This window comes from Pongo pygmaeus, chromosome 2, assembly GCF_028885625.2.
Source record: "Pongo pygmaeus isolate AG05252 chromosome 2, NHGRI_mPonPyg2-v2.0_pri, whole genome shotgun sequence".
NCBI lineage: Eukaryota > Metazoa > Chordata > Mammalia > Primates > Hominidae > Pongo > Pongo pygmaeus.
Window position 1 is genome coordinate 89,099,347 of NC_085930.1, and position 14,650 is coordinate 89,113,996.

A 14,650-nucleotide genomic window follows, 5' to 3' on the forward strand; every position below is an offset into this window, starting at 1 on the left:
GAATTAGAGAAGGGGAAAATGTGTCCTTGGTTAAATATTCTGCTGGGGAGGTTTAATACACAGACACACGCACACACACTCACGCACACACACACACGCGTGCGCACACACACGCGCACACACCCCTACACACAGTTAGAGGTCCTGGTTCCAGCGTTTCTTTTTATGAGTAAATCCTCCCCTCCCAGATAACCTTGCCTGGCAAAGATGCTATTTTGTGAGAGGAAGCAGCAGGAGCTGCTAAGCTGAGATGATGATTCATTATCTGTTAATGGTTTCCCCCTGTGGTTTTTCTCTATCCCTCAACCCCCTACCCCTTCTAGTGGAGTTTTCTTTGTGCTAGAAAATTCATCTCTGTAAAATCTCCAGAATTCTTAAGTCTTCTGGGCTTTTCTTGACCCATGGAACATGGAAACTTCTACACTAATCCACAACCAATGACAGTTAAGCCATGCCTGATTTGGGGCTGCTTGTGATGGTTAATTTTATGTGTCATTTTGGCTGGGCCTTGAGGTGTCCGGATATTTGGTCCTATATTATTCTGGGTGCTCCTGGATGAGATGAACATGTAAATCAGTGGACTTGAGTGAAGCAGATGGCCCTCCACCATGTAGGTAAGCCTCATCCAATCAGCTGAAGGCCTGATTAGAACAAAAAGACTGACCCTCTCCTCGGTAAGAGAGAATTCCGCAGCTGTGACTGCCTTTGGCGTTCAGTTGCAATATTGGCTCTTGCTGGTCTTTGATGGGACCATCAGCTCTCCCTGGGTCTCCTGAACCACTCTGCTGATGTTGGATTTACCAGCTTCCATAATTGTGTTAGCTGATTCCTTATATTTCTCTATATATCTCTACCTCTATTTCTATCTCCATCTCTCCAAGTCTCTATTGCCTATTGGTTCTGTTTCTGTAGAGGGCCCTGATGAATAGAATGTTTTCTACTGCTCTTCTATACCATCTGCCTTTCTATTCCCATGAGCTTCAAAGGCCTTGTCCCGATATGATCTATCTCTTGCACTCAGGAGATCCCCATTTGTCCTGGGACAGCATCAACAGGAGTGGAAGTCTTGGGACTGTTCACATGTAGTGAAAATATTCACATTTACTACACAGACTTTTATCCTGGGAGTGGTGTCCTTATTAGATGATGCAAGCAGGCCATGAAGGACTATTTTCACCCCTTTCTGTTAACTACTTGAACTAACAAGCTTAGCCCTTTTGATTTATTTTACATGCTTTGCAGATTCTTAGAGATGGGGTCTTACTGTGTTGCTTAGGCTGGCCTTGAACTCCTGTGCTCAAGCGATCCTCCCTCCCCAGCCTCCCCACTAGCTGGGATTATAGCTGCACACCACTGCACCAAGAGAATAATGAAGGACTAACATTTTGAATTTTCTATGCTTTACCAAATGCACACTTGGTGATTAAAAATCATGTTTAAGGCAATATTTACTGTTTGTTTTAGAAGACATTTTCTCACACATTAGCTCCTTTAAACAACACAGGAATCTATACAGCATGCAAAAACAAGTATTTCTCAGGGTTGAGATTTAGTCACTGGGCCCCAGAATAGCTGTACTATGGTTATGCTGTTGATTGACTTTGGTACCAAAGCAATGTGGTGGTGAAGACATCCTGGGAGTAGCACCAACAGAGAGGGTGATAGGTCCCTAAGGGCTGAGTGGACTGAGGTGGGACCAGTGCAGTACCTGCCCACTGTTCCAGAGTGGCCAGCACTCGTCAGGGCTTCAGAGAAGGAAGCAGGGCAGGGGGTGGTGGTGTGCATGTCAGTAGAGGCCAAGGTTGGGTCCCTACAATCCAGGTCATGTGGGAAGAGCTGATACCCAGTCATTGGCCAAGATGCAGCAGTAGCATCTGGTCATAACAAAGTGCCAGGATCCAGGGTCCTAATGGCTATTGATGAAATGTCCTTGAAAGAACTTAGTGTGGTTCCCTATGCCAGCTATGGTTCAGAAGGGGCATCATTTACCAGTGACAACTGTTTCAAACAAAAGTATGTGCCAACACATCTCAAAATCTACAAATGATTTAGAAAATCTTAGAAGAATTTGATACAGAATATGTGGTATAGCTTATATCAAATAACTTCTGGCAACAGCTCACTTTGATGTACACATATACAGAATAAAAGAATACATTTTAAATTTTGGTATACATTTATATATCAATTTATATTAATTTATATTTGGGATATAATCAATGAATAGTCTTATTTTACAGAAAAGGAACCGAGGATGTCTGATGCCAAATGCTGGGCTCTTTTCCCCTCTATTCTGCTCCTTGGAGCTTTGTTGATTTCCTCTCTGCACGATTTATATTCATAGATTGGCAGTAGCCAATCAGACCTCATGTCTTGAGTCTTGTCCTAACTTCTCCCTAGAAACTGTCTTAGTTAATGTACGATTGGAAGAAATGCTAAATTAGACTAGTCAGGCATTGGGTAAAATGTAGGTGTTTTTAGTCAGAATAGACTTTCTGTCAGTAACTGAAGAGGATTCAGAAGCTCTGGAATTGTCTATAAATAAAGAGAGCAGCATGGCAAGCCCATTGAGGCTCATGTGACTACAGAGAGGGATGGTATAGCAGAGTGGTAAAAAGCATGGAACCAGACAGACCTGGGTTCAAGTCCTCACACCTCCTTTTACTGTTTGTGAGTTGTTGGCCCAGTTGTTTAACCACTGGCTTCAGTCTTTTCACTCGTAAAATTGATATAATCATTACATATGAGAGAGAGAGAGAGAGTACGCATACATAGTTTTATTGTGAAAATTAAGAGGAATAATGGGTAGAACGTGCTTAGCACAATGCCCAAGACATACTAATTGCTGAATAAATGTTTGTAATTATTGTTGCTATTTCTGTTTTTAAGCAGTTATAGACAGTAAATAAACTCTACTCTAGCTTTGTAAGAAATGTACAACCTTTGTTTGGAGGTACTTTAATATTTCCATTTATTGGTGACATCCCTCTTAGTTGTCAGTACAGTCCCAGTTTATAAATATAGTCATTCCCTGGTGTCCTTGAGGGATTGCTTCCAGGACCCCTGGGGATACCAAAATCTAAGGATGCTGAAGTCCATGAAATAAAATGGTATAGTATTTGCATATAACCTATGCTCATCCTCCCACATACTCTAAATCATCTCTGAGGTATTTATAATACTAATATCATGTAAATGCTATGTAAATAGTTGTTATACTGCATTTTTAAAATTTGTATTATTTTTTATTACTGTATTGTAATTTGTATTGCTTTTTTTGTTTTGTTTTGTTTTTTGAGATGAAGTTCCACTCTTGTCTTCAAGGCTGGAGTGCAATAACGCAGTCTCAGCTTGCTGCAACCTCTGCCTCCTGGGTTCAAGCAATTCTCCTGCCTTAGCCTCCAGAGTAGTTGGGATTATAGGCGCCTACCACTGTGCCCAGCTAATTTTTGTATTTTTAATAGAGATGGGATTTCACCATGTTGGCCAGGCCGGTCTCAAACTCCTGACTTCAGATGGTCTGCACGCCTTGGCCTCCCAAAATGCTGGGATTACAGGCGTGAGGCACCATGCCGGCTTTTATTGGGTTTTTTAAAAAAATATTTTTGATCCTCGGTTGAATCCATAGATGTGGAACCCATGGATATGAATGGCTGACTGTATTTTTCCCCGTGACTCATGTATCAACTGGAATACACCAGCAACACATCTCAGAAATGTCCACCTTTTGCCATCTAGACTGCTCTTCCCAGGATGTGTTTTTCAGTTGGAAGAACATAAAAATACTAGTCGAGCCTACTGTGGGTTTTAGAACATATGGCCACTGTCTCTCTAATTTACCAGGACTAGCATGGTCTTTTATTACATCAGTCACCCTGATTCTTCCTTGCTCCTCCTGTCCATGCTATTTGTGTTGCCCTCCCACTCTGCCTCCGAGCTCACCCATGGCCATGGGACTGCTTTGGTCAATAGGATATCAGCAAACCTGAGACAAACAGAGGCTTGAGGAAGTGTAGACATACTTCTGCTCTCGCTCTTCCACTCCCCCATCATCACAAGAAAGATGTGCCTAGTGAGCTGACCATTCCAGGGAAAGAATGAGAGGCACACACAGTAGAGCTGAGTAGACCGGCCAGACTGAGCCGTAGTCAGCCAACCCCCAGGTGTGTGAGGGCGTGCAGCCTAGATAGGCTGAACTCTGTAGATGCATGGAAAATAATTGTTGCAAAGGTCTTGCATCCAGCATTGTTATGCCACAGGTAACTCATACAACCAGGTTTGGAGGCTTGTTTTCTGGTGGTCAATTTTTCTACAGCGAAAGTATTGAATTTTTAAAAAATGTTTAAAAAATTTATTTTCCAAATATGTTTAAGCCTTAAAGGGAATGTAGCTGCAAGCTGGCACATTTTCAGGAGTGCCTACCAGATTTTCAGCTCATGGCAAGATGTTGTTAAAGTCTGCAGGGAAATAAAACCTGTGTACTCATTTGAAGCTGCTTGTAAGTGCCACAAACAATCCTCTGTAAAAATAAGGCAGGGGACTTTGTTTCTCTGCAGGATTCTATTTATAATTGCTTAGAATAGTGAGAGCTTGGGCCCTCAGATCACTACAAAGCAAACTCTTGGAGGTGACAGTGGCTGGTACAGGAGTGATGTGGACTTCTTGTGTGCTCTGCTGCTGAGGACACAGGATAGTACCAAAGGGCAAGTCATTCTTGCCCTGAGTATTCTACAAACTGGGGACATTCACCAGAAGACCCCATTGCCAGGGACTTTAGCAGGGGAAGACACTCATGACCACCTGAATCTACCTCCTTTGGGATGCCTGCTCCCTGAGCTATTTAGGGACCTGAACCTCCCCCATTATTGCACCTTCTACTAAGCGCTTGTTTGGGGGAAAGTCAAACTCTCACTTGACTATGATTGCTTCGAGGGCAGTGAGTGGGACTTATTCTTCTTTTGTTTATGAACTGTCTGGCGTGTAATGAATGGATGAACCAACAAATGAGCGAACGGATGAATGAATTATGTTCCACTGAGTATTTACAGGTTGCTAGTTTGCTCTCCATGGACTGCGAAAAGAGAAAGAGACATGTGTGACACCAAACAAGCTACGTAATCTTTTGAAGCTTTAGTTTTCACATGTGTAAAAGGCAGTAATAATAGTCATTGCTTCATAGGGTTGGAATGAAGATTATTCAACCAGGCCTAAAGGATGTGGCATAGTGCCTGGCACACTGTACGAGGCTAATACTAAGTCAGTGTGGTGGTGATGATGCTGATAGCATTTATACTTTGATACTATACATTATGCTTATAGACATAATTTCCTCCAAAGAGAATCCATCTGCCAGCATTCAGTGGAAACGTCACCGTGAGAAAGACAAAGTCCCAGTGGGAGTGAGGGTACTGCAGCTGGGAAAGGCGGAGGGGGCCATAAAATGGCACAGAGTGGGCAGAGAAGAGGACATCTAAGGAGAGACACTAAGAAGTAGGTGGCATTTGAATGGTGGGAGAGATTTTGACAAAATCTAGTTTATGTGACACAGACTTCGGGCCTTCAAGGAATTCTGAGAAGGTACGGATCTGCCTTGGTTTGTGGACCTAGATCTGGAAGAACTTGGTGAGGAAAGCGGAGCTGCTATTGGCTTTGGGAAAAAAAAGAAGGGAATTCCCCTGGAAGTGAAAATAGAGGAGAAAGCCTTACTTTATTTCTTGTACTCCTTATAATTTTGCTTACTTTCCAAACAGGTAGAGCACATTACAGAATACCTGCTTGGTTTCTTTTCCTGATTTCTCCTCCTGTTTCTTTCTCCATTTCTTTCCTTTCTTTTCACTACTCATAAAAGACAACAGACTGTATCTGGACTCTAATTTCAGACACTGCTGCTTATTTATATTGTGGCTTCAGGAAAGATATTTTGCTCTCTGGGTCTTGACTTTCTCATTCATGAAATGGGAAAACAATTCCTACTTCAAAAGGTTTTGGGGAAGGTCACTTAAGGTAGTGTATAACAAGGGTTAGGTTTAAGTGTTCTTAATGAATTATGGTGACCTTCATCATTCAGTTTTTATTTCTTCTGCCACTCAAGTAAAAGGGATCCTGTTCACCCTACCTGAGATGCTTTTGATAAATCAGTATAGACCCAAAAGTTCCAAATGACTCAGCTTTATTTTGTGGCTCAGCGACCTCACTCTTCATCTGAGTGGTCTTCCCATGGGACAGTGAGTTGGTCACCATAATATGCCATCATATGCCCACGGATGTTTCCTTTGAGCATGTGACTTCCCTGAGCCCTTGCCTACCACTGTCGAGTGGCTCCACGTTCCACATCTTGCCTTTTAACCAAAGGGTGCCACTCCTATAGCTGATACCCAGTGTGCAAGAAGAAAGTCTAGTCCCTTAATTTACATAGACCTCTCTTCTGACCTCTTGGTGCTTGTTACTAAATGTTTTAATTATCACCCCAGGCTGCCAACTTCACAGGCATAGATTTGCAAGAGGAATGATTCAGAGGTAACTAATCCATGCCTATCTATGAGGAATATAATTTAGACACTGGAAACACCTAGCCTGTGACCAGATGTCCAGACACAGGTAAAAGAGAGTGAGGAAACTGGAGAAGAGTTTTCATTAAGAAATTCATTTTCTAGAAAAGTTAAGTTCATTAGATAATCTGTGTTTCTGAGGCATCTGAGTTGGATCAATTCTCTGTGGTACAGAACTGAATCACACATAGAGCACAATTGTCCTTCACTCACTAAATACACATAGTACCAAAAATGCCCCCAAACATTTCCAGATGTTCTTGGTGGAAGGGTGGTAGTGGAGGGATACACAGTAATGTCCTTGGTGGAGAAGCCATATGTGATTAGCTAAACAGAAATAGTGAACATTTTATAAATAAAAATTTAAAGTACAAAGGGCTACTTAATAAAAATAATTACTGAACATTTAACTTGCCACCCAGCCTAACCTTTGCCTTTCAAGACTGACAGGTAGCAGCCCTGAACTATTTCATTTAGCACAATAATGGCATTGTTGTGGTGACTGGGCTAGGAACTAGGGGCATGGCAGGGAATAGGATGTAGTTCTTGCCCTTCAGGAGCTGACATCTGTAGGCAGACCAGGGTATATAAACACTTCAGCTTCAGAGCCCTGGCAGCAGAGGCCTGGGCAGGGAACTCCCGCTTACCTTTCCATCCCATCCTAAAAGAAATAGATATTTATCTAATTTATCTGGGATCTTATAAAGCAACATTTACCTCTATAAGATCCTAGTTGATGGGTTTATCCTCCTCTTACCCTTGAAGTAAGACAGGGAATGAAAAGGAGACTTGAAGTTCTTTCATAGTCAGGTACATATTCAAAGTATTTTAATATTCAGGCTATTTAATAAATACTGTGGTACAGATTCCTGAAATTACCAACCAATACTGGCTATAGTGCTAGAAATGGATTTTGGAGACCCCTTAATTAATGCTTTGGAGGCCATGAATTAACCCTTTGGTGATGGTGGGGTTGTCTCAGAGAAGGTGCCAGAGAAATGGCCGTGTGTCAATAAGTATTTCAATATTTTAACAACTGGTATGGTTATTCATGCTCACCATGGAAAGGCAACCCTGCAGGTCGGTCCTTGTAACCTTTCCTTTTCAGGGATGAAAAGATTGCCCATTAAATTCTGAGTGCTGTTTAAGTCTGTCTACCAGGTTGCTTGCCATTTTCAGCCCGTCAGTGAGATGGCCTCATTAGGCACTCTTAGTGACACACAGGCTAGATGGAACTGCATTTGGAAAGAATGTGTCCGTGTACCTCAGGACAAACATTACAAACATGTTTAATTAAGACGTAAGGAGTTTTAAGCCAAAACAAAGTGGTTTCTCTCCCATCAAGCACCAGGGCTAGTCTTTCTCTCTCTTTTTTTTTTTTTTTTTTTTTTTTTTTTGAGACTGAGTCTCTCTCTCACCGAGGCTAGAGTGCAGTGGTGCGATCTCGGCTCACTGCAACCTCCACCTCTAGGGTTCAAGCGATTCTCCTGCCTCAGCCTCCCAAGTAGCTGGGACTACAGGCGCCACCACACCCACCTAATTTTTGTATTTTTAGTAGAGGCAGGGTTTCACCATGTTGGCCAGGATGGTCTCGATCTCTTTACCTAGTGATCCACCCACCTCGGTCTCCCAAAGTGCTGGGATTACAGGCATGAGTCACCACACCCGGCCATCTTTCTCTTTTTATATAAGCTCACGTGGTATATTTTTAAAGGTGGATCCACCCTCCCTGGGAACAGATCACTTGCACGCAGCTGGCTGTCTGGGGATCTACTCCCAGTCCTGCTGTTCAGTGTTTTTGTTTCTGTGGTTTCAAGACAAGCCCCTAACATTTGTCCAATGTAGCATTTTGTGGTCTCATACATGCATGCACAGAGCTTATTGAAGTTGATTGGCGTTCTTGTTTTACAAATTGCTAGTTTTGAGATTTTCTTTTGGTTTTCTTTGGCATAATAACTTCGGTGTTGAGAATCTTGGCAACATCAGATGTCTGTTTAGATTTTGTGTGTTTAATATTATAATTGCTTTGATATCTGTTCTTCTTACCTCCAACTTGGTAGGAGTGTTTTTGCCAGTGCCTTTGGTGTGCAGAAAGGATACTGTAAATCCATAAATGTGTTTGATTTATGTTCACTGGTTTAAGATGGCTTTTTAGTATAGCATGGTAGAAATGGATGCCTTTGAATCTATTTGATAATCGTCAACAACTCAAATGAGAACCTGAAAAGGAGTATTGATCTCAATCATAGTCCCTAAATGCATATTAGCATTTGAAAGAAAAATGTGCCTGAGATGACAGAACTACAAAATGGACTGTTTAGCAAACATTTGCCGAGTTGTAAGTCATTAAGACATCTTTGTTCACGACTTTAGGGGAAAGAACTTAATTTGTTATCTGCCTTACAGAAAAGAAATTTGTGCCTCTATAGCTTGGTAATTTTAGTCAAATCAAGTCTTTATTGACATGTATTGCTGAAACTCTGCCTAGGAATTTATTTATTTATTTATTTATTTATTTTGAGACAGGGTCTTCCTCTGTTACCCAGGCTGGAATGTAGTGGCATGATCTCAGCTCACTGTCACTTCTGCCTCCCAGGTTCAAGCAATTCTCGTGCCTCGGCCTCTGGAGTAGCTGGGACCACAGGCACACGCCACTACATCTGGCTAATTTTTGTATTTTTTGTAGAGATGGGGTTTTGCCATGTTGGCCAGGCTGGTCTCGAACTCCTGGCCTCAAGTGATCCGCCCTCCTTGGCCTCTCAAAGTGCTGGGATTACAGGTGTGAGCCACCGTGCATGGCCTCACCCAGGAATAACTTTTAAATAATTATTTAGTCACAAATCAAAGCCTCAGTAAAAGAAACATGTCAACTGAGCATGATGGAGAGTGCTCCCTTTGATAAGTGCTATGGCTCAGTGTGCTTCTCTTCTGAAAGTAGGAGAGAAGCATTCTGGGTCATTTTTTTCCTGGTCTCTTGTGGTTCTGAGTCGTTTCTTGATTTCTATTCTCAAAGTCCCTATTGAAGGCCTCTGAGCACTAGAGAGAACATAGAAAGTAGAGGTCATTGGAGGATTTAAACAGAAGAAGTGGTATTGGATGGGAAAGGAGGCATAATTGCGGATGGAGAAGGGAGGGCAGAGTGAGAGGTTGGGGAAGGTGAAAAGACAGAGAATGAAGGAACAGTTCTATACCTGGCTGAATTTCTGTGGCAGCTCTAAGCACAGTGTACAGCAAGCCTGGCACAATGAACTTTTTCTGTTATGTTGAACCATGGTAGAAGTTCATAAAAGTAGTAGTAGTAATAGTAATAGAAACGGCAGCTAACTTATTATTGGGTGCTGACCATCACCCTTTAACATGCTGTGTTTTAATTGGTTTATCTCATTTAATCCTCATAACTTGAAGAGGATGAAATTTATTATTCTCATTTTCCTATTGAGAAAACAGAGGCTTAAGGAAAGAGTTAGAAACTCAAAGTTAAAAGAAGCAATCATTAAGTTGGAAAAGGGGATTTGTAATATATACCCTTTTCTTTTTATGTGAGATATCTTTAGGCGCCCGTTTGAGACCATCTCCATGAGAAAATTCTCATCCAGATGAGACAGAGATGTCATGAATGTGAAAGTGGAAGATATTGTGAGGAGGGCTTCCACTATTTGGGAAATATTACATTACACTGAGTCAAAGAGAGGTCAGAATTTATCAATTTGTTTGCTTGCCTTATTTTTTATTACAGGATTTGGAGCTTTAAATATAATAATTTGTGTCACACATTTTCTAGAAGGGGATCTAATATACATTTTTCCAAACTTACTTGGCCATAGAACCACTTTGTTCTTTCCTTTTTTTTAGGGACTATCTATTGACTTCTCAAAAATAAAAATAGATGAGGCACCTTTTGAGAAGCATGGATGAAAGCGTAGAATGTGGGACTAGAAGGAAAACAGCCTGAGGCTCCACCTAGTTTCACTACTGACTCTTGTTGATTCAGGGAAAATTTTCAGTTTTCTCTGCCAAAGGTTTTCCTCCACAGCTTGGAATGTGCACATCTCTTGTGCTATGTTACAGAAATGTGTTATTGTGAATGGTTTAATGAGAATCAGAACATAGTTTCTGGTGGGCACTAACTGATATGAAAGCATTTTGTAAAGAAAAGTGTCCTAAAAATATGTCGTCATTTTTTAATCATAGCCCCATAGGAAACGAAATTTAAATTTTCTTTCATCACCTAAGAGTTTAATGATCTAAACTATTGAAATCAATTGTTTTTCTTTATGCTTGGGAAGTTGGAAAGAACATTTTTAAAAAGATGATTGAGATGATCAAATCCTGACATGTGTGTGCTGGTATTGAATCAGTTGAAAGCATCAGATGGAAGGCAATCTACTTGGAAGAAGAGCCCTCGATTCTGAGGTGGAGTCCTCCAAAACCGTGGTCTGTTCTTCAGATGTAGTGCTTATGGTGATGCTTGAACCCAAGTGAGAAACAGCTAGAGAGCAGGCAACTAGACCAAGGGCAGTCGAAGAGGAAAATGTCACACCTCCCAAAATCCCATGGGCCAAAAGAGCCTGGACCAAATTCGGCATCCACAGAGCAAGGGAGCCATCATGCAGGAACTCATCCTTGAGTGTTGCATGGGGTTTCCTTTCTTTTCTTTTATTGTATCAGATGTGGAACCAGCAGAATTCAGACACTTCCCTAACACTAAATGGGAAAATGTAGTAGAGTCTTCTGAAGTGAACTGTAAGAGAAACAGATGTGTGAAAAGAAGAATGCATTTTATCCTCAGCAAGGTTATGTGTTTAGCAGCTCTTTAACTGTACTTCACCTCTAAAGCATAACTGTAGCACAGTTATGTTGTTGAAACGTAAGACTGCACAGAAGGCTAGGGAAGCAAGGCCGCCATCTCACCGATGGTGAATGGTTCAGCTCTGGTTAGAAAAAAATGTGAAATATCTTTCCATCCCAGCAGTGCCAGGCTGGTGGTGGGTTTTTAGTTTTGCTTTTTCCATCCTTCTTTCTTTTACAGTTCATTGACAATTCTGCTCATGCTTTAAAATAATCTGGGCCCGAAATGAGGCTTGCGTCTCGCTGATTTTGATTACTCCCACATACTGTATTTATTTGCCATTTAAATCATCGTTGTCTGGAGGAGATTCAGTTTCTGCAGCATCTGATCTCTGCTGTTGTGTTCTAAGGAAAGGCGAAGGGGAGGCAGGTCCCTTCAGAGGGGACCATTGTATAAGGAGGCCTCATGGGAAGGGGGGGCAGATGAAATTCAAAATGAAGAGGAGGGGTTAGCGGTGCACTCCAATCTTTGTCTGGTGCCTTTCACTCTTCTGGGGGTTGATGGATGGGTGCGCCTTCAGGACTGTTCTTATCATATGAAATACACAGCGCTCATTGTTTCCCTCCCAGCTGGGCCTTTCATTCGGTTCTGCAGGCTCCTGTCCTGGGGCTCTGGTCTCCTTTGTCACACCTCAGGGTGACATGAGGGGCTGGGTGACAAAGAGCCTCCCAGTTTCCCATGAGTGCAATAATCTGTCCCCACCCTCCTGGCAGAGGAACAAAATATCAAAGTTTACATAAATTAAATCAATTTTAAATAAAGACAGGACATTAACAGTGCAGTTCAGTGCCATATCAGAGCCTAAGCCCAAAGAAAATAAGTCATACTAACCCTGATTTATTTAAGATTTTTGATATTTTGCTCATTGTTGACTTTTTTGGCATTAATTTCAATCTTTAAAAATAGTGCATGAAAATATTTTTCTTGATCACCAAGGTTTTTGGTGTTTCTTAAATTTTGCACCCAAGATGAGTGTCTCACTTTCTCCCCCCAGGCCCAGGCCTGGTAATAAATTCTACACGAGTGCTTTTCATAAAACTGTTATAATTAATAATGCTGCTAATGCCATTTATCTTATATTGAGCTCCTGTGCCAGGCACCATGGGAAACATTTACAAGCATTGACTCATGAAATCTGCCTGAAGTAGGCACGGTGATTACTCCTACAGTAGAAATGAAGAAATCGAGGCACTGATAACTTATTTACCTAAATTCACTTCTTTGCCAGGCTGGAAGGGTAGACACAGGATTCTAGCCTTGATATGTCCGGCTCTAAATCTCTTCTAATCCAGGCTGTCTCTGAAGGACTGAATGTTTTTCACCCGTGGAGGTTAATGCTCTGTTTCATCTGTTCAGCAACTTGAGGTGTTCCTCAAGGAGGAAATGTCTTGTCTTGATTTTTGCCCAGGAGATAATGCCTGAAAGTCAAGTGGAACCTGAAATATAAGGTATGACGAAAGTATGTGGAAGTCCTTGATTCTGTTAATCCGTAGAGAAAGGGTAGGTGGGTGTTAGCCCAGTTTCCTTCCACTTGTAATGGAGATGGTTTTTATAAAAATGGTTTTTATAGCTCTTTTAAAAATATGTAATAGAAAATATGTGTGTGTTGGCTGGTTCTTCAGCAATATTGCAACATGGTTTCTTTGCCTTCACTGGCTTTTTCCTCTAATACGTTCATCTCAGAATTCTTGTTAGGACATTTAGGTCTTGACTTGAAATTTTATCACCCCTTTCTATAGATCTACGTTGTCTAGTACAGTAGTCACTTGCTTCATTTGGTTATAGAATACTTGAAATGTGGTTTATTCTAATTGAGCTGTGCTCTATTTGACAAACACTCTGGAGTTAGAAGGCTTTATGTGATCAAGGGAATATAAACTATTTCATTAATAATTGTTCTTATTGATTACATATTGCAATGATATTTTAGATCTACTAGCTTAAATAAAATGTATTGTCAAAATTAATTCCATTTGTTTTTATTTCCCATACGGCCGGTAGAAATTTAAAATTACATATGTGGCTCACATTTTATTTCTGTTGGACAACAGTGCTATAAAATATTACCTCTCAGATGTTCCATTTGTGAGGCAAAAGGTTGATGTGTTTTGTTTGTAACTGTCACAGAAACACGTAGAATTTGTCAAAAAACACACAAAAGAGGCCAGGTGCGGTGGCTCACGCCTGTAATTCCAGCACTTTGGGAGGCCGAGGCAGCAGATCACAAGATTAGGAGATCAAGACCATCCTGGCCAACATGGTGAAACCCCATCTCTACTAAAAATACAAAAATTAGCTGAGGGTGGTGGCGCATGCCTGTAATCCCAGCTACTTGGGAGACTGACACAGGAGAATCCCTTAAACCAGGAAGTCGGAGGTTGCAGTGAACCAAGGTTGCACCACTGCACTCCAGCCTGGCGACAGAGTGAGATTCCGTTTAAAAAAAACGAACAAACAAACAAATAAACCACACACACACACACACAAAACAAAAAAGAACCTTTTTGGAGCTTAAGACTCTTAGCCAACAGATAGTGATTTGTGCCACCTCTGCAGATACTGAATTCTTTAGGCAGTAGCATTCACTTATATGCCAAGAGGTTTGTAAACAGCCCAGTCTGTTTTTCAGATCAGCTGCTTTTAAATGACTTCACTGGACTCTACATAGTGTTTAGATGCCCACTTAGGCATGGTACATTGACAACACTGCCTCTGTTTGCCAGGTTCAGGACTTTGCTGCCTCTTCTTCAAAGCCGGGAAGCAGAATGGTTGTCTGGACCCTGGGGCCTGGCATCTTTGCTCTCATTTAGTCCTTTTGGGCTGCTATAACAAAATACCTTGGACTAAGTAATTTATAAGCAACAGAAATTTATTTCTTGCAGTTCTGGAGGCTGGGAAGTCCAAGAACTAGGCACCAGCAGATTCAAGGTCTTGTGAGGACTTGCTGTCTGCCTTAAAGATAGTGCCCTCTTACTGCATCTTCACATGGTGAAACTCATGCTCCCTCCAATCTCTTTTATAAAGGCATTAATCCCATTTGTGAGGATAGAGCCCTCATGATTCAATCACTTTCCTAAAGGTCCCACCTATTAATGCTGTCACACTGGAGATTAAGTTTCAACATATGAATTGGGGTGCAGGGGACATTATCACTACTATAGCAGCTCTCAAACTGTAGTTGGCAAAAGAATCACCTGGTGACCCTGATGAACATGCAGATTCCTAGGGGTTGCTCCCTGGAGTAGAGTATCTG

The 14,650-nt window shown here is 41.5% G+C and overlaps 1 protein-coding gene across 2 annotated transcripts in view; it reads left to right on the forward strand.

The window, feature by feature from the left end:
- PRICKLE2 (prickle planar cell polarity protein 2) overlaps window positions 1–14,650 on the forward strand; it is a 347,003-nt gene that overhangs the window by 48,090 nt on the left and 284,263 nt on the right. The gene's annotated exons all lie outside the window — the stretch shown is intronic.